The sequence below is a fragment of the Morus notabilis genome, unplaced genomic scaffold (genome assembly GCF_000414095.1).
Source record: "Morus notabilis unplaced genomic scaffold, ASM41409v2 Scaffold306, whole genome shotgun sequence".
NCBI lineage: Eukaryota > Viridiplantae > Streptophyta > Magnoliopsida > Rosales > Moraceae > Morus > Morus notabilis.
The window spans coordinates 250,736-272,504 of record NW_010359946.1 but is presented as its reverse complement, the minus strand read 5'-3'; the positions used below and the strand labels follow the sequence as shown (position 1 = coordinate 272,504).

Genomic DNA, 21,769 nt, shown 5'->3' with positions numbered 1-21,769 from the left:
GGCTGTTAGTGTGCTCAGTGCAAGTTCTTTCAGGGTATTTATAGACTAGCTAGTGGCTTGGTTGTTAATATTACGCCAATCATACTCATCCTACTACATTTATGCATTCTTTTAACTCTACATTATGCTTCTTTACACTACCTTTTTTTTTTAACCCATTGGAACGATATAGTATTTAAGGGCTTGTTTGGTGAGTATATTTGAATAATGATTTGGGTTCTACAACAGTATTTTTTATGTTACAAAGGATTTGAATTCAAAAATTTTCTCTCTTATAAAGTTGATGCTGGTGAATCAGAATCACTGACTTAAATATATGCTCCAAACGGGGCCTAAAATTCTTTATTTGAATTTCAAATTGAAAGTGGATGGAAAATTCTTGTGGAAAGATAATGAGTTTTTTTATATTAGAGGCACATATTGGTAATGTAGTTTTTAATACAAATATGATGGTTGAAAAATAAAATCTTTTAGAAACTCATTTTTTCTGGTATTACTGAGAATTTTTTTTTTTTTTTTTTTTTTTGAAAGACTTACCGTGAAAAGTTTTAGTAACGTTATATGCATCTTTTCTACTAGCAAAATTTATTATTTTCACCTACCAATAAAATATTATTGTCCAAGTGTATATGTATGGTCCTATAATTATAGATGAGAAATTATTGAACTTACTTTTAGAATGCGTGAATTAAAATTTAACTCATGACTTTTAATTAATACATTTTGTATTAATATAGTTCACTAGAAATTAATGGCCAATGTTCCTGGTCCAATGTCAAATAGGTACTATTTAAAAGGGTATTTCATTTCCCTTAATTCATAGATAAAGGGCCTTATTAACATGGTCCTTCTGTCCCACGGCCCCAATAATGTTTCATGTCTTATGTCGTACAAAGTAATGGGTAGTTATCAATTATTTATTACTAAGTTACTGTGTAGGATTTTTTTTTATCATGGTAGTACATGCTCCTTTTTTTTTATGGACTAAAAATCAGCAACAATCACCTAAGTGATCCTTTCTTCCAAACACCTCCAAAAACAATATTTATTTCTATAACCGCAAAGAAAGCGAAAACACAATCTAATCCAAAAATTAGAGATCTTAAAAACCCTTGCAGATTAAGACAGGACATTTGCCTTTGAGATAAGTTGAGCTTGGGATCATTGGTACAGTAACTTCTTGGTCAAAATGATGACAATTTACCCATAAGTTTTAAGTGTGATTAAGTTATAGAATAGAAGTCACATTAAATTCTTGGTCATATACTTATAATGCCTTCTTATCACTACAAGAAATAGGGCTATCAGTGACGACAAAAAATCGTTGCAACAAATTCAAAGTCATTGTAAATGAAATTTTAGCGACCATTTGTTGTCGCAAAGCTGTTGCCGCAATTGATTCGTCGCAAAAATAATTTTTGCGATGACAATCGTCGCAAATGAGTCGCTGCAATTATTTCACCGGTTACATCATTAAGATGGCATGGCATTGAGTATTTGCGGCGACATTTTACGAAATAAGTTGTCGCAAAATATGCAAAATTAGCTAACGTAGCTTAAATGTTTTGCGACCACATTTGTCGTTGCAAATAATATTTTAATATTTTATTTATTTTTTTATTTTTAATAATTAATGTTGTATATTACTATATATTTAAACCCAATATTAAATATAATTCATGATGTTATAATAATAAAGAAGAATTAAATAAAAGGAAATAAATAATAAAATATTGAAAAAAATTATTATTGTAAAAAGTAATTAATAAAAAAAATAAAAATGTAATTATTGAAATAGTCACGGAGGTCGCTTTTCCAATCCTTATAACATTTTGCAGCCTCCCTGTCGACCACTGACCTAATTATACCATCGTCGCGTGCATAATCGAGGTTGAACCATTCCTGTAATACAATATAAACATGTTGAATGATTTTATTATATTTAAATTTAGATTAAATTAAAAAACAATGAAGTTGAATAATTTATACCAGCAGGCACTGTTGAATCTCTCTCTTATGCTAGATGTCCCCATCTTTTCAAGCATCGTGGAAAGGCTCACAGACATCCCTAACATGGATTCCAACGACACTATCGAACCAAGTGTTGTGGTCTCCAATTACCTTCCAAGTACCTCCACGTTCGTCAAACATGGGGGTGATCTTTCCTTCCTTTGCAACTTTGGCTGCGATTTCGTGACCCTTAGCCTTCCCTCGACCTCCACGACTTCGTCGAGGTGCGGCATCGTGTGCTGTAGAATGAAATATATTTAATGATCATATAATACTGATGTAATTAATTTAATAAATTTATAATTATCTTCTAACATACCAGACTCACAGTGCGATGGCAACCTATAAGGATCGGGTGGAGGTTGCACTCCCCCTGAAGAGCCAACACATGTAGCGACTGGGCCAAACATGATTGCCTGTTAAGAAGTCACCATAAACGTTATTATCTTATTTACATAATTCTTATGTTATATGAATAATTTAATTATTAAAACAATAATCACAATACATAATTTCTATTCATCGTAACTGTTAATGTCTTGATTGTCACCCCCCTCATTTATGTCGCTCTCATCCTCAGAATCGTCGACGTCTTCTTCAACATAGTCTTCTTCGTCATCATGTACCACTATATCGGAGTCATTATCCTCAACGGTAGACTTGTCTTTTAAAATTGCATCAACATCGGACAAGACAACATTAAATGATATATCAGGTCGATTCCACATCAAAGTGTCAACTCAGGTAGTTCCGCGACTAAGTCAACATTCATAGACTCGATATCTTGAACTACTATATTGTCGTCTGCTTCCGTATATGGTATATCCTAAATATGTCGATGTCTAAAGTGTTCAATAACTTTCCAGTTCAGACTGTTGAATAAATCATCAACATAAAAAACCTATTCCGCTTGAGATGCCAGTATAAATGGTTCATTCTCATATCAGGAGTCCTTGACAAAGATGCTCGTTCTATTCTTTCCAACCTCAATAAAAGCACACAAACCATCCCAGTACTGATCAGACAACCGATTCCTTAAATGTATCCAACTCTTGTCCATAGACATCTCCACTACGAAGAATTTATAAAGTTTTATCAAATTTTTTGAAAATTAACATTAGTTTATTTAATAATTTTATGAATAATGTAAAACTAATTAAAATTTTATTCTAATTTTTTAATTATCAGATAAATTTAATACAACTTTCAATCTAATTACCACATATTCCAACTTCCATTCTAATTTACAATTCACAATTCTAAATCCAAAACCACAAACTAAATTCAAAATCCAAAACAAAACCACAAACTACAACCAAAATACCAAACTCAATTTATAAAATACCAAAATATTAACTCACAAAATCCAAACCCACAAACACCGGGGATTGGAAAACAGTATGGCAGCTGGGCTCGAAGGGTGACGGCGGCCGGAAAATGACGACGACGACCGAAAAAGTGGGCGGCGAGGGGGAGATGAAAACTCCACTTTTTTGGACTTTTTTTCTTCACAAATGAAATATTTGATGAGAGAACGATAATACTAAGCTATTTTTTTTGTGTTTTTGGACAGTTTTTGGAGGTTTTAGACGGAGAAAATCAGAGAAAATGCGAGAGCTCACTGAAAAAAAATGGCAGAGCGAGGTTTGCGATCGCATTTATACAGATGACCTTTTACGACGACATTTATCGTCGCAAAAAATATTAAATAATCGTCGCGATTAATATAAAAACGGCATCGTTCATCTTCACCTGATTAATATTTTTGAGAATATTCTTGAGGAATATACCTACGCTTATTTTTTGTGACGACTTTGTTAAGATGTCGTCGTAAATAATTTTAAGGATACTGCCAAAGTTTTCACCTTTTTTTGGGAAAATTAAATTCCCACTTATTTGCGATGACATTATTAAACAATTCGTCACAAAAAATAGTCGTACTTGATAGAATTTTTTAAAACCCTTTTTTGTGACAACACGTGTCGTCACAAAAAATAGTCGTTCTGAAAAGAATTTTTTGAACCATTTTTTGCGACGACTTTTTAATATGTCGTCGCAAAAAAAAAAATATCTGGAACCTATTCGCGGGAAACCGCTAAATTTTCTGCCTCTTTTTTGCCACATCACCGCCAACTACACGTATCAATATTTGTGACGAAATGACATCGCAAATAATGGACAAACTGGCGCCAAAATTGTTGGTGCCATATTGGTTTTGGCACCAACGGCTATTAGCAACGACATGTCGTCGTGAATAATTTGTCAAATTTTAGCGACAATATGTCGTCGCAAATATTGAAATTTTGTGTAACGATGTGTTGTCGTAAATAGTGAATGCGACGACAAGTCGTTCAAAAATTTTAATTTATTTTTTGTGACAACATGTCGTCACTAATTCTGTAATTTTAAGAATCATAAATGTCGTCACTAATTATATCGTCGCTAATAACCCTTTTTGTTGTAGTGTATAAGCTACGAAAGTCAAAATAAAGAATTTTGATCTTTAAAATAACTTTTTATGTTTCCATTGGTTTATTTTTGCAAAAGTGTAAAAGATGATCATCACTTGCAAGAATTACTTTTACTCAATTATATTTCGATTTATTAACGCTGCTAGACCCTGAATTATAAGCATTACGTCACTTTAATAATCTGAATTATAAGCTTATGTCACTTTAATAATCCATCTTTTCATTTTGATAAATTATGTCATGAACTTTGATTATTTTTTGACATCCCTGACACTAAAAGTAGCGAATGATTTCTGAAGTAGGCCATAAACAGTGCACACTCCAGGTCAGCAAACCCTCCATACAATAGAGTAGGGCATGGTGTTTGGTGCGTTTGGAATTGGTTTCAAAATAATTATATTTTTAATAAAAAGTAAAATGAAATTATTTTGAGAATTATTCTATGACCGATTCTAAAATTGCGTTTGGTTGATTTTTTAAGAGATTATTTTAAGTATAATAAAAAAGTGAAATTGTGTTTGGTTATAATTTTTAATTAATATATTATAATATTATTGATAAGTATTAGAAAATGAAAACAAAAAAGGGAAAACAACTTTTAATCATTTTCTAATTCCTTCACAAAAATCATTCTCACTGTTTTCGTTTGCGATTTTGGTTTCATTTTCAAAACATTTGCTAAACAAATTTCGTTTCGTTTTCATTTTCATTTTTTGCTGCTCGAAATACGTGAAAATCGTTTTAAAAAACGGTTCCAAACACGCACGTTATTTTTTGCAACTATCATGGTTTGCTAAAGGTTTTGCTTTTGAGGTAAAAATTTGGGTATTTTGTTGATTCATTAGATTTTTTGCTTTTTTCATTATTTAAGGATATAAACGTCTTTATATGTATAACAGTAGGTATTTTTATAAATAAAATAATAAGTAGGCTTTTTTACATTTAAGATGCTCTAAATAGACACTTCTGTAAATAGCCAAAAAAAAAGGACCTTTTTATGGAATGAAACTCGGTTTGAAGTTTGATTTGATTAGCAAATAGTAATATTAATCTCACTTTCATCATCAATAATTAACAAGCTTTCAAGGTTTATCTTTACATGGAATAAAAGTGAATATAAGGCAATGTAATCTATCTCTCTTACGAGATAACGGTAATGCGGCTAAACACATTTTTGGCTAATTTCAGAATATAAAACAACCGAGATGAAGATGGATCCAGACACATAAACTGATTATTTCCAAACAAGGTCATAGAACAAATTTTCAAGATGAGATTGAAAATTTTACCTATATTACAACCGTTGAAGATTGATTCATGCCATGGAATTTTTGCAATAGTTGAAAGTTTATAACATCTATAATTAACGTTTTTAGACACTGAGGAAAAATAATTTATTTTTCACGCTATTCTAATTTCCTTAGTTGTAAATTTGTTATGAAATCTTATTTTGTTCATACTAGTTTTTCAACGCGCTCTGCACGTGGGTGAAATCTTATAAAAGATTACTCATATGTATTGCCTCGTGTGAGTCACCTAAAAAAATTATTACACCAACTCATTTTGGCCTTTTGCATCTCAAAGGGTCAAGCTTATTTTCATTTTTTAGATCGTTGTTGTGGGACTCTAATCACATATTTAATTTTAGTTTCTTAAATAGTGTCTAATCAATTAAATTGTGTCCCGTCATGCAAAAAATTTAAAACACTTTTTAACTAATTTTTCAAACTTTGATATTTGGATCTATTAAATTACGTGTCTTAACATGATTGGTTAGACCATTTTCAATATAAATATTAATGCACATTGTATATTTAGCATCAAAAAATATGATATGATATCTTATTTTCATTTTTACTCTAATGTATAATGCTATTTAAAATATTAAACCTACTTTTTCCCATAATCATTCAACTTTAAAAGTTATAAAAGTAAACTTTTATTTTAAAATAATTAAAAAATGTAAAAGTTACAATGATTACATGAAAAGGTAAACATTTTAACTCATAGCAATCAAATGTCAAATTTTTCATATGCTATAATAGTTGGTAGAAAATTTGCCACAAAATATAGTATATGAAAAATTTGGCATAACAAATAGTATTGTATTAAAGAGTATTTTTTGCAATACTAAAAAACTTATAACTGACACGTCAATTATAATATTGCATTGGAAATACTCTTAAATACTAATTGAGACACTAAAAATTAAACATGTGATTTGAGTCCGTTGTTATGTCCGTGAGTTGATTAAGACCCAATTGAAGATGAAGTAGATATATTTCAATGGCTTAAAAGAGAAATAATACATCCATTTTACAAGCCTCGAATCTAAAAAACCCACTTATATATAATATTACAAAATTACCTACATCTGAATAATAAAGAACATCTAATACTGGATATACCCTTGTTCTTTATTTTGATTAGTTTGTAGGTTTTTTTTATTTATTTAAAAAATTTTCTTTTTTTTAAAATAATTAGGTTTCATTAAATTTAATTGTTTGACTTTTATATTTAAATTCGATATTTATTATGTTATCTTTTCTAGTTGATTCATTAGATTTTTTTGCTTTTTTTCATCATGTAAGGATATAAACGTCTTCATATATATATGACAGTAGGTTTTTTTGTAAATAAAATAATAAGTTGGCATTTTTACATTCAAGATGCTCTAAACAGACACTTCTGTAAATAACAAAAAAAAAGGACCTTTTTATAGAATGAAACTCGGTTTGAAGTTTAATTTGATTAGCAAATAGTAATAATAATCTCACTTTCTTCATTAACAATTAACATATTTTTAAGGTTTATCTTTACATGGAATAAAAGTGTATATAAGGCAATGTAATGTATCTCCCTTACAAGATAACGGTAATGCGGCTAAACACATTTTGGGCTACTTTAAGAATATAAAACAACCAAGATGAAGATGGATCCAGACACAAACTGATTATTTCCAAATAACGTCATAGAAAAAATTTTCAAGACGAGATTGAAAATTTTACCTATAGTACAACCGTTGAAGATTGATTCATGCCATGGAATTTTTGCAATAGTTGAAAGTTTATAAGATCTATAATTAACGTCTTTTAGACACAGAGGAAAAATAATTTATTTTTCACGCTATTCTAATTTCTTTAGTACTAAATTTGCTATGACCTCTTGTTTTGTTCATACTAGTTTTTCAACGCGCTCCGCGCGTAGGTGAATTCCTATAAAAAATTTACTCATATGTATTGTTGCGTGTGAGTCACCTTAAAATTTTATTACAACCACTCATTTTAATTTTAAACACCCAATAGTAGAAGATATTAAAAAATAATTAAAATAGATGTTTTATATTTTGGCGCAGTTAAAAACATTAGATTTCATATTAAAATAGAACACACTAAAGGAAATGTTTTTATCTAGAAAATCAAATAGAAAACTAATTTGGATGCACATACGGAAAAGAAAAAAGATGTTTAAGTAAGAACATTTTTTAGAATAATTATTTTAGTAGTTGGGATATTTTCGAGAAAAAATATTTCAGTGTAAAAAAACAACAGAATTAGTTAAACACATCTAATCTAACATATATGAAGAAGGATTGTAATAAAAATACTTGAGTAGGGAACTATTTGTAAAAAAAATATATTTCAATTGAGAAATTTAAAAAAAAAAGTTATAAAGTGGAAGAAACATCAATATGGACAATAATGTAAATAAAAGTTAAGTAAGGGTGGGTCAAAGAATAAAGTAAAAAAAAAAAAAGCAAAAAAAAGAAAGAGAGAGGAACAAAATGGCAATCACGTGCCAGAAGGTGTGGTGAAGTAAACTTTACGGCGTTTATAAATGTTAGATTAGGGTATACAAGGCCTGTCCAATTCATTAGTTTGAATTATAACTCAATGTTTTATTATAGTATTTTATCTTATACAAATTTTAATTTAATTTTTTTATAATATTTTCTCTCATATGAATTAACTTTTTAACTTAAATGAGTGAAACGAATGAGGTCTAAGTAAAGTCACATTGAGCAACACGTGGACCAACGTGGATGGAGATAAAATGGAGTTTTGCTCTTATATAAAAATAAATAAACTTGCATTTTGATTGAATATTATGTATGGACAAGTAAAAGTAAAATGTGTATGAAACATATATTTTACTAGTCAAATTAGACGAAAGTAATTAGTGGTACATTTACAAATAGTAATTGAGAGGGTCACATGAAAAAATATATATTTATATAAATATATATATATATAAAGGACATATTTAAGAAAATTTTAGTTGAAACAATACTGGCTTTTAAATTTAAACACTTAATAATGGAAAAGACATATATAATTATAAATTAAATGAACACGATTTAGTTTTGAAAAAATAGTATAAAGATAATTTTTGATATGATAAAAATTACACTGAAAACAATTAAGTAGAGACACATTTAGAAAAATAAAAATTAAATAGGGATACATGTGAAAGAAATTACTTTTATTAAAATATAGTGAGGAACAATATAATTTTAAAAACAAAAGTGTAAAAAATTAAAATGTAAAAAAAACATTAACAAATTTAAAATAAAATTAAATAAAAACTAGACATCTAAAACTGAAAAAATAAAGACACAAAAAGTAAAAAATAAAAATAAAAAAAAGTAGAAGAGGAGCTGCCACATAGGAAAGAGCATGGGCTCTTTTAAGTATAGAGAGATAAATATAGATATATGTAAGTTGGTCTATTTTTTATTGAGAATTTCATGGTTACTATGGTTTAAATATGGAAGTTTTTTGTATCAAAAAAAATGTGGAAGTTTTTAATTTTTACCAAATAAGTGTTATGTATTGACGGTGAATAAGGGATTTAAAAAAATGATAGAGAAAGTCAAGAAGCGCAGCAACCAAGAAACATTCCAAGAAGCAAATGAACCTTGACACAATTTTCTACTAAGTAGGAAAAAGAGAGGAAAAAAAAAAAGAAAAGAAAAAAGAAGATTAATAACAAGAACAGAAATAGAGAGGAAAAGAAAAGAGAAAAGGAAGAAAAGAGAAAGGAAAAAAGAAAGAAAGAAAAAAGAAAAGAAAAAAAAAGGCTATCAAAGGCATCATATTTTTTTTAAAACAAAACAAAAGAAATTCAAAGGAGTATCACATTCAAAGGAGACAAAAGAAATTCTTAGTATTTAAAACAATAACAATACATAAAATACATGCACGCACCCCTTCTTATGTACTAAATAAGTTTAAATTACTATTTAAATAATTTTACTATTGTATTTTCTCTTATAAAATTTAAATTTATGTTTAAACCTATAAATCAAATAGGTCTAATATTTTTCTTCGCCAACTGACTTTTAAGAGGGAAAAAATATAAATATCACTCAACTCAAGATAGTAAAAAATATTATTTATGTTACTATACTAACTACTACAAAACTGACCTTTAATAGCGTTGAGGCATAGCGTTTTCAATAAAGTGTAATCACGTGAATTTGGCCCGTACCGTTTTAAACTTAAAAAAATTAAGAAAATGATTATTTAATTCGAGTATCAAAATTATTTATCTTAAAAGAATAAAAAAAAAAAATCTCATTACGATGAAAGGAAAAAGATTACCCGCGGGATTCAAAATTCGAACCCAAATTTTGGTTTCCCACACAAATTTAACATAAAAAAGAAGGGGACTAGAAATGTTAAGCCAAATCCCAAACTACTGGACAGGGAAGAAAAAACGCATTCTACCCACAAAAACCCTAGCCCCTAAAATTCTTCTTTCGCCACTCATATGTTGAAATTTTCCACTGATATCTAAGATTTTGAGAAACACGGAGAGGCTTTATGTGATTTTAACGTTCTCTCAAGATGTTGTTGTTGCCGAGGAAATCTTCTAGCTTGAGGTTCGATCAATTGCTATTCAACAAATTTATGGGTTTTTGCGGATTTCGTTGTCTTTATAAACTATGGGTAAATTTTGATTTTGCAAGTAATTTTTCTTAGGCTGTAGTTACAATATTTGTTTAATTGGAATTTGCTTCGAATATGGTGAGCCTATATTTAAGTAATGCTCTTTGGATTAATTTGATAGGTTCCAATTCTTTCTAGGCTCTGCTCACATTCTTCATTGATTTTTTATAAAACATACATGTATATATATATATATATATATATATATATATTTACAAACTTTGTGGAGAACTAAGATCCAAAGCTCAAAATTGTCCCTTTTTATCTAAAACGATTGTCCTTTTTTTTTTTTTTTTGGTTTTTGGTAAACTAGTTTGGTTTGATGGATCTTACTTGGGCTTCATATATAATGATGTTCTGTATTTGTTCGGTTATGTTCATTTGCATCATTCAATATCTTGTATATTTGTATTCTTCTAGTTGAATGCCACTTATCATGTGAATATTTTATTGAAATGATCATTTTTATCATAATCAATTTTCAGATCAGTACAATGTGGATAATGGCTCAAGGAAAGGTGCAATGGTCAGGCACTCTTGCCTTTTCTGGATCATTTGGTTGCCACTCAAATTTAACTACGTAGTGATATATATATATATATATATATATAGATATATGACATTCTTTCTAGGCTCTGCTCACATTCTTCATTGATTTTTTATAAAACATACATGTATATATATATATATATATATATATATATATTTACAAACTTTGTGGAGAACTAAGATCCAAAGCTCAAAATTGTCCCTTTTTTCATCTAAAACGATTGTCTTTTTTTTTTTTTTTGGTTTTTGGTAAACTAGTTTGGTTTGATGGATCTTACTTGGGCTTCATATATAATGATGTTCTGTATTTGTTCGGTTATGTTCATTTGCATCATTCAATATCTTGTATATTTGTATTCTTCTAGTTGAATGCCACTTATCATGTGAATATTTTATTGAAATGATCATTTTTATCATAATCAATTTTCAGATCAGTACAATGTGGATAATGGCTCAAGGAAAGGTGCAATGGTCAGGCACTCTTGCCTTTTCTGGATCATTTGGTTGCCACTCAAATTTAACTACGTAGTGATATATATATATATATATATATATAGATATATGACAGATGGTACTATTTAGCTTTGCACATTCTTCCTCATCATCGTGTCCTATAGAATACCATATTGCCGGTGTAGTTCTTTTATTTAATTCATATATATTCAAAGTCTTGTGATGTTCTTATGCGCTTGTGTGTTTTGATATGTCAACTTCGTTTGCTACTAATGAGGTGATGAGGTGATTTTTTATTGATCTCTTAATCTTATAACATTTTCTAATGAGTCATGAGCTTTAGGTGTTCGTAAAAATTCCTCTGTGATTTTGTAAAAATTCCTCTAATATTTAGGAATTGAAATAGATCTTTGTAGTCTTGGATTTTTTATTTGGCAAGAAGATGCCACCTAGTTTGATTAATATCTTGTAGAGGCCTGAAGAAGGCACCTAGTTTGAACAACTAGATGCTTTTTTGTGGAGGCCTACGAGTGAAATGAGTACCATTGAAGAAGTAATTTTAAATAATGTGGCATGGCCTGTTGATAAAATTTTAAAGGGGTATGAAGACTCTCTAATTCGTGCAAATTTATTTTAAGTAGGCCATTATATGTAAACTACATCATATACTTAAAAGTATTTAAAGGTGAAATCAATCTTTTTTTGATAATTTTTGTATGTAAGGCAATGAAGACTCTGTGTTTTCTCTAACTATATACAAAACAATATATGTAAGATACTCTCTGTCATACAAATTGTATATTAAAATTTTACCTAGTGCATCATTGAAGTCATGATTTCTTTAACTCTCGGTAAAACATATGCAAGTTAGCTATAAAGTTGTGCGTAGTGTAACAAGTCCTTGCTATATAGACTATTATTTAGGATGGGAGGCTCCTTGACGTTGCTAGCTAGAATTATTCATTGCACAATTAGATTTATGACAGAGGTGCACTTTAGTACTTAAGTTTAAGGTTTACTATTCTTTATTTATTTGTATGTTTCAATTAATTGTAATGTAGAGTTGGGGCAATTTTTGACGATGGATCACTTTGTTAGGGCACTTTGTTTAGCTACACATTTCGGAATGCCTTAATATTCTACTAGTTAATTAGTTGGTTTTTAGATTCAATAAATGTATTTTGACCTTATGATGTATGTGTTATGAATTAACTATTGGTATGATGCTTTATAATATGTACAAGTTGCCAACTTGGAAAGAACACAATGGGCCTAAATTTTTTAAAGTGACATAAAATAATAAGTACAAACAAAACTATGGTAAACTATGTACTTTTTTCTTATGATTACTCTAAAAAAGAAAAAAAAAATCAAACGCTAAATAAGATAGTAGATTTATTTGGCGGTGTCTTGAGCTAAGTTCATTAAACAAAACCTAAGACCTCTCATAGCAAACATATTATTGACAATTAAATTCTACACACTTTTCTCTCATAAATTACAAGGATAAGGGTTTAATTACAGGTGATATCATAATCATCACTTCTCAGTTTTAACTATAACTTCGTTAGTATAGGAGCACCTCAGCGACTCTTTGCATAAATAAAATTCTGGGACCTACATGATATAGCAGATTAAAAATTGAATGTCAATTCTAACTCCACTGATAATATTGTTTTCCGATTAATTAAAATAAATGTTTATTTATTATGAGATTCATATCAATTATAAGCCAATGGCTATTTAATTATGCACAAAGATATTTTAGTTAAATATATAAGACTCATATTCTTAAGTTTAATAAATGCTAAGAAAGGAATTGCATTATTTCGGATTCAACTTTCTAATAAAAAGTCAAAAGCTAGAAAACAAAGATTGCTTCTCTTTCGCACCTATTTAAAATTAGTATTCTTAATCTTAATAAACACTATCAAATTATTTTCAATCCATTTTCCCAATAGATAAGTGAATGCTATAAATTTGTACTCCAAATCCATTTCTTATGTGTTTAACTAATTTTGGTGTTCTTTTTTACACAGAATTTGGTATTGGAGAGCACGGATGCAGATGTTATGTGATCTTTATATGTGTGTGTTAATTTATACTCGCTATTGACATTTTGTTTCTTCAGTGAAAGAAATTGCTTGCTACAATTCCAGCTACTATACTTATGTGAAAGATTTGTCTTAATTCTAGTATTTTTCAGGATATGAAATATTAGATGGTTTTTTTTTTTCGAACCTCCATTTTCAAATGATTCTAAATCTACTTGATTCTAATGGTTGAGGAAGAACTTTCTGGAAAAGCGGAAGAACGTTCTGGAAAAGCACTTGCAATCGGCACTTGGAATGTTACTTTTGGAGCCTACGATGATTGCGTTAGTTTCCAGTGGAAGCAAATGTTTCTAAACATTTCTTCTTAGAATGGGCACTTGTGAATAGGAATTACAAATAGGAAATTAAAATTTTAAATAAAGCTTATTATTGGGGAGACATCATATGTGAAACTGGCTCAACACACTTTTAGAGCCCAACTTGACCTAAAAGGTTAACCTATTAAGTCTTAGGTCTTTCCATGTATATAAGGTCTCGTTCACTTCGCGGATTCGAATTTTCAATTCGAGCTGAGATGTGATATTTTTTGAAAGTTTTTCACTGTAGCAAAAAAAGTTAGATGTGACATTTTCTAAGAGCTTTTTACTGTAGGAATCTAAAATTAAAAACTCGAATCGGTGAAATGAACGAGGCCTAAATCACTTCACATTCTCTTTCACTTTCTGTCTGTGACAACATACACATGCATTTTTTCTAACAATCTCCTCCTCATGTGTGTGCTCACCGAGCTCGCCCTCAAATCAAAATTTCTAGTAGCTAGCACATCCAAGCATCACATTCTAAATGGGAGCCAACTCGAGCATGGGAAAGAGAGTTGAAACCATGCGAGTCCACCAATGCTCCACAAACTCTCCACGGGAGGCAACGTAGGAACTGCAACCGAGTGTGATCGCTTGGCCCATACGAACCATCGACTCTTGTACCACTTGCTTGGGAGACACCACATGCGAAACTGGTCCAACACACTTCAGGGGCCTAACTTGATCCAAAAGGTTAGCATATTAGATCTTGAGTCCTTCCATGTACATTGACTACTTCACATTCTCATCCACTTTCCGTGTGGGACAACATACACATGCACTTTTTCTAACAATCTTCCCCTCAAATCAAAGTTTCTAGTAGCTAGCACATCTAAGCATCACACTCTAAACAGGAGCCAATAAGAGCATGGGAAAGAGAGCCGAAACTATGCGAGTCCACCAATGCTCCACCAACTAACCATCGCTCTGGTACCATTTGTTGGGGAGACACCATGTGCGAAACTGGCTCAACACACTTTAAGAGCCCAACTTGACTCAAAAGGTTAACCTATTAGGTCTTGGATCTTTTCATGTATATAAACCACTTCACATTCTCATCCACTTTCTATGTGGGACAACACACACTTCTTTCAACAGTTATCACCTTATATAATCCTAAAATACCTAGCTAAAAATCTCCTAACTTTTCATCAATTACCATTCCTGAGTACTTTAGTAAATACTAGAAAGGGAAATCGATAGCGAGCCTTAAGTTTCTTGAGAATGAAGAGTGCTTCTTCACTCTAATCAACAGTCTCAATTTTGTAATCGTCATTGTGATGATGGCCCAAATCAATCATTGCAACTCCATTAACTCTCACTATTATCGTCCGAGAAGAATCAAACACTCGCCTTTTCGCCATCTAATCACCTGAATCAGAGTCTTCACTATTGGTCGATCCCTCGTACGTATGAAATTTTTATTATTCATGTCTGTCGTACAATGCTCTGTGTAATTTGATTTTAAAGTTACCATTGCAGAAACATTTCTGCTTCCACTTGTGTGCGTGTGATGTGAGATCGTACAAGATGCGGTCATTGATTATGACTTCTTTTGAGTGCATCTTTGGCCAATTTTGCATATCAATGCGCACACGGGCACACACAGAGATATTCAATACATACAATTTCTTGATGTCTTTTGAAGTGAATTCTCTATTTTTCTCTATATTTCTTGCTCAGTCTCAGAAAAAATGCAAGTCCCTCCCACTTTAAGGCGAAGGACTAGGCCTCTGCCTCCTCAAGGATTACTATGCCTCAACTGTTGCTAACACTAGAAACAAGTTTTAATGATCATATTCTAGTTTATAAATCTTTTTTATTTTGTGATTGAACTCAATGTTTGAATTTGATGTTGGAATATTTTTATGATTAACTTTTATAATCAATAATAATTCACTTTATTATAAATCAAAGTATATTAGGGGCAACTTTGTTAATGTAAATATATTTATGCATGTATGTTAAATATCGGTCTGTAATAGGATAGACAACGGTTTATTGAGTAGTTTGAAGCTTATGGACCCCCTCTCTCATAAATACTTCGGTCAGCCCATTGGGTCAAAATTCCTCTCTAGCATAATTAATATAAGCCCAGACTCCCAATAGGCCCAAAACTAATTAAGCTCATTATGTTGAGTGAGGCACTTTAGATAAGTATTTGTGGGGGCTATTGTGAGGGTTAAGGAGTGTGTAGCCATTTTGTTTTTAGGGCATTTTGTGAGTATGTGTGGAGAGAGGTTATTGGAGAGGAGAGCTCTATTACTCTTAAGTCAGTTCTACCGGCAACTTTAGATGGCTTAATAGCGATACCAAAGCTTCCGATAGTTAACTTCTCTTTTGACATATCTTAGACACTAAATAGGAGTAATTAATTTGCAACGTTTGAGACATGTAAATTATAGCGCTTTTCATGTATTCTAATCATGGGGAAAAACAAATAAGAAATTAAGTGCATTGTTGGTGGCTTCTAAGAATGTATTTTAATTATTTTCTCTTATCAGTAAACTTTTTTTTGTTTTGTAATGATGGCTTTTATGTTACGAAATATCAAAATTGACTTCACACAATTCTAAATTATTCAATTATTAAGAAGATATTGACAATAAAAACTCATTAATTGTTTGATTTTATTTATAAAACAAAAATAAATAACATTTACCGAATGCTAATAAAACAGAAATAGCAACATTTACCGAATGTTATGTTAATGATTTTTAATGACAGCATATGAATGTCACGGCTTCTAAATAACAATAATGCTTTTATCATTGCAAATAATTCTTGATCACGACTTTATTAAAATGGTGTAATATAAAAGTGGCTTTTTTGTGGTCCCTACCTTTTTTTATGGGAGAAATTTTCCACATCGTAAAAGGTTAAATGATTAGCGTAATCTCTTGTATTATGTGTAACAGTTATTATTTTGAGAATTAGAAGTCATTTTAAGCATATGGTAAATAAAACACTGTCATGTATTGTTCCAAACAAATGTTCATGCATGACTAGATGTGTCAATCAAAAAAAGAACATGGCAGATATAATTCTTCACGAGAATCTTATTTAGGTTTAAAACGACAGTCGGTTATGATGGAATGACTGATATTTATTAACAGTAAAAACAACAATCATTTATTAAGGTGCCTTTTAATATTTTTCATATAATTATTCATGACATGTGTACATGATAGTCATTTATTGATATATGTTTAAAAACGATTTCTGATTTTTAAAATAATAACTGTTATTTTTTAATATAAGAGAATTACGCTAGCCTTTTAGCCAGTTTTATAATTATGATTAGCACATGGGCCCGTTATGATGGCACATGGGGTACTTATCCCTCATTTTTAAACTTGGAGACTATAGACAACTCCTATAAAAGCCTAAAAAATTGAAAATTCTGAGTTGAAAATTAAAAAAAAAAATGATCAATAACATGAATCACGGCTTCTAGAAAGAGTCCCTATTGATAGTTTTAGACGTTTTACTGCTACCCTCATTCAATAACATATTTTAGTTGTATCCCTTCTTACTTGTTTTTTCAATGCCGTCAAAGAGCTTATTTTGTCGTGGTGACGCTCTTAGAGTGAGGAATAGTTAATTCATATAAGTACTAACCTAGTTCAGATGTATTTAACGTTCTTCGTTATGCTAGTTGATCAGCACACTATTTCATTTAATAAAAAAAATTATATATAAGAAAAAAAAAAAGAAAAGTTAAACTTAAAAAAAAAATTGACGGAGGATAGAATAAATATTGCTGGGAAACATGGGTGGCCTATTTATTTCATGATCACAAGCTCAACTAACGAAAGTCGAGTCCATTGTAACATTACATACAGTACTTCGATATAGACATAAACAAAAAGCCCAGATAATTAACTTTCTCATCATAGAGAAAACTAGTTTAATACCAGAAAGCCACCATTTCTTTTTCCTCCATATCATAATACTCAGTAGACAGGCATTTGTAAGTGAGAAACATCCGAGAAATGAGTTTCATCGTACCAATATTTCATGTTATCTCCATAGCTGACCTCCAACATGTCACAGTACCTCTTGTAGTACCCAATGCTATTAGTGATTAAATCACTACTCTTTTGTCCAGAATTTCCATGGATTATATGACCAAGGACTTGACTAGTTTCAGAGTTGACATTGACAATAATATTGCTGTCTTGAATGATACAACAACGTCTGTTGCCACTAAATCTGGAGTGTTTATCAAATCTATCCGAAGAGCTTCTCCAACAAGTCCGTAGTTGTGGTTGCTGATATGAAAGTGTGATCATTAATATGTGAAATATATGAAATCCAACAAAAAATTAAAACAAATATTCTACGACAACCTTTTTCTTTTCTTTTTTTTTTCTTCTTTTACTATGTTTTTTTGGAGATTTCTACCGGACATGGAAAATGACTACCGGAAGATCTCTACATATATGTCAATCGTCAGATCTGAAATTTTCATACTTGTGTATTTTGATGTGATTTTAATCAAATTTAACGGTCAGAAACATGTAATACTTCTACTGTAAAAGATCCTCTTTTTTCTAATATGGATGAAAAGCAACAATAATAGTAAAACTCCAACAAGCGTATTTTAACTAACAAACGATTGTTATTCAACAAAAAACACTTCCATGTTCCATAGCTCTGTGGATCTATTAAGATTCTAAGGAATCATAATTTTACTTCTCATAGAAAAATTTAGCTTATAAGATAATTTTGAAGATGTTTCATAATTCAATTTCTGTAAAGGAAGTAATTGTTTTCGAGGTATATAGCAGTACTTACTGAGTGAGTTGGATTGGTCCACGACTGTAATACTTTTTTCCAGAAGCACATGCCCAATTAGAAGATGTACAATAATCATTCTCAACGCCACTAGTGGTCGTATTAATATGACAGTAACCCCACGCATATGGATCCAGTGAATCAGACTCTCGTCCTACAGCACAACATACAACTAAATTATGTATATATGTAGATACAAATTCGAACGCAAACTTCCTATAAAATAACAGGATAATTTAGCTTAGACAACAATTTGTAACCGGGAAATTTTTTTGATAAAAACTGTTATTTTTCACGACCGGTAAATACCGTTGCTTAAGTCGTCATATTAAATTTCTAACTATCTGAAGTATGAATATGACTTGTTATGCGTTGCGTGCTTCAAATTTTAACACACGTACACTTGTAGATCACACTGTTAAAGATTTTATCCACCGGCTAAAATAACAATAATTAACACTAACGAAAAATGAGATTTTCTACTGTAAAAATTCCCTAAACTATATAATAATTATAGTAACAAACCTGTGGTAGCTTGAGAAGTTTGAGCAAGAAAAGCTGCGAGCTCCCTCTTACGAGTAGCGACATCACCAGTATCACAGAAATCGGAAAATGACGCAGCAGCAGTTATGAGAGCATCATAACTGTAGAAGCCCTGGCTAGGGCAATCTTTCCGGAGCTTAAACATTTCATCAAAAAGCGATTCACTGATGATCTCACTAACAGCATTATTATTATTAATATTGTTTAGGAGTAGAGAACGAGCCCAACACTGGTAATCACAATTTCCTCCTTGGCAGTAAGCGGCGGAGCCGCCACACCACCCATGAATGCTGCAGCATCTGCCCTGTGAACAGCCAGGATTGCCATATTTTGGTCCACAATGGTGATCGGATCTTTCACAATAGACAGAGACAATACCAAATAAAAAAACAGTGGATAAGATGGTGAGAGTGTCCACCTTCATTGTTTTTTTTTCTTTTTCTTTTTTTTTTAGGAGGAAAAGTTGGTTGTTTGTGTGCTCAATGAAAGAGATTTAGTGGGTATTTATAGGGTTTCTAAGTAGTGGAATATGCTTGCTTCTGTGCATGTATATATTATTCAGTCTCTTGAAATAATAATAAAATATTTATCCGTTTGTCGTATGGCCTTTATTTATTTTTTTCTGTTTTGGTATCAATAATTGCCTTTTTTTACCTATCTCTAAAGTGATGATAGTAACACTTCAAAAAATCCTCCCCAAAAAGAAAATAATAATAACACTTGAGTACAAGAAAATTGACATTCTTCAACCAAAAAAAAAAAAAAAATTTGATCGCCGAAATTTTCTGCCACCAAAGTTTTGGCAACCAAACAGTTTTTGTAGTAGAAATGTTTGACGATCAACTTTTGTGTATTTGCGTTAAATGCTTTGGCTGCAGAATAACTATTTACTTGTACAGTGCTTCTAAAAAATATACGGAGAAGTTAAATAAAAAGAAGATAATATCTCGTCAGGAGAAGTCAACGCTAGGGTAGGACAATATTTTGAACAATAAAATTATATAGAAGCACATAATATTTGTATCATACTATTTTTTTTGGAGGAAAATATGCAAATTTTATTAAGCCAAATTCAGCCACAATAAACGGAGATACAACTCCATATCTAACCGCGGCATCCGAGTTGAGCTTCAAATTAAGGCTCCCAATTAAGGGGTTTGTCAACTTTTAAACAGTTCAGGAAATTGACTAAGGTGCTGCTTTAAATTAAGGCTCCCAACTAATTTTATTTTTTACTTATTATTACCTTAGGCCGTTTTCTTTAGAATTCACTTTATGCGTAACAAATTTAGAAAAGGGAGAAAGAGGAAAATATGCCAAGACTTGAGATGAATTAAAATTAATATATCAATAGTTTACATAAGGTAATAAATCAACCAAATTACTGTTTTCGTCCATAACTTGTCTGGTTATGAACCATAACTTGACAAGTTATTGTCTATAATTGTCCATAACTTATCTGGCTATGAACCATAACTTGACAAGTTTGTCCATAACTTATCTGGTTATGAACCATAACTTGACAAGTTATGACCTATTAATTTCTATAACTAAAAATTTGCCTATATACTTTCTTAAACTTTTCATATTGGCCTATTTTCTACCATTTCCCTTTAGAAAATATACAATTATGTTCTCTTTAACATTAATGAATGATATAACTACGCACTCAAACGGCCTTCCTTTTTAGAGATCGGAAAACTTGTTAACTTATTGTTAACTTATAAATAAATATTTAGTTGTGTTTATTTTACTAGGAAAAAACTCTAATTTCTATTAAAATCATTATCTCTCTTTTTCTCTCTCTATTTTAGGCATCCATCAACATTCTTCGGCCAAAAAGAAAAAAGAAAACACACACACGAGAGAAAGTCGCTGAAAAATATTTTTTTAGAAAAAAAACGTCATTTGGAGAGTTTGAAGAACTCTCGGATTGTTTAGTTTTAAAACTTAATTAGCTAGGAAAAAATATGTGTAGTAGAAAGAGTAACAAATATCCAATTTTTGACAAGCTTTAAAAAAAATAAATAAATAAATAAAGAGAGAGAGAGAGAAATGTTCTCCGTTGTACTCACCTCTTTAGTTCCCTTCGTGTTTTTGAGAAAATGCATAAATATTTATATTCATGCATTATAAGGGGCATGTCCCTCTGCTTTTCTGGTATTTTTGTCTAATACCCTAAAATAAAATTAATAATTGAGTCAGCCTTACTAATAAAAATCTGAGGGTTAAGAACTGTATAATGTAGATGGGTATTTCTTACCGCAAGATTTCTATTTCATTTGTAGACACTTCTATGGTCATCTAATTGTTTTGCTAATTTTCTAAGCAGCGGAAGTATAGAACTAAAGCACTGTGGTCGATTAGTTTTTTTTTTTTTCATTTAAAAAAAATTAAAAAAAAAAAAAAAAAAAAGAACATCTCAATTATTTAAAATATAGAACTCCTTTTTGCCCAACTTAAGACACAATGTGCGTATCCCACGATTATTATAACTCGACAATTGAGTGGTAGATCTCTTAATCAAGTTGGTCGGACTCGGTTTATATTTGAGTCTGTCTGGTTTTTTGTTCACTCCT

At 30.6% G+C, this 21,769-nt stretch overlaps 1 pseudogene; it reads right to left on the bottom strand.

Annotated features, from left to right (window-relative positions):
- Positions 1-17,607: 17,607 nt before the first annotated feature.
- On the bottom strand, positions 17,608-19,668 carry LOC112091104 (annotated as a pseudogene).
- Between the last annotated feature and the right edge of the window lie 2,101 nt (positions 19,669-21,769).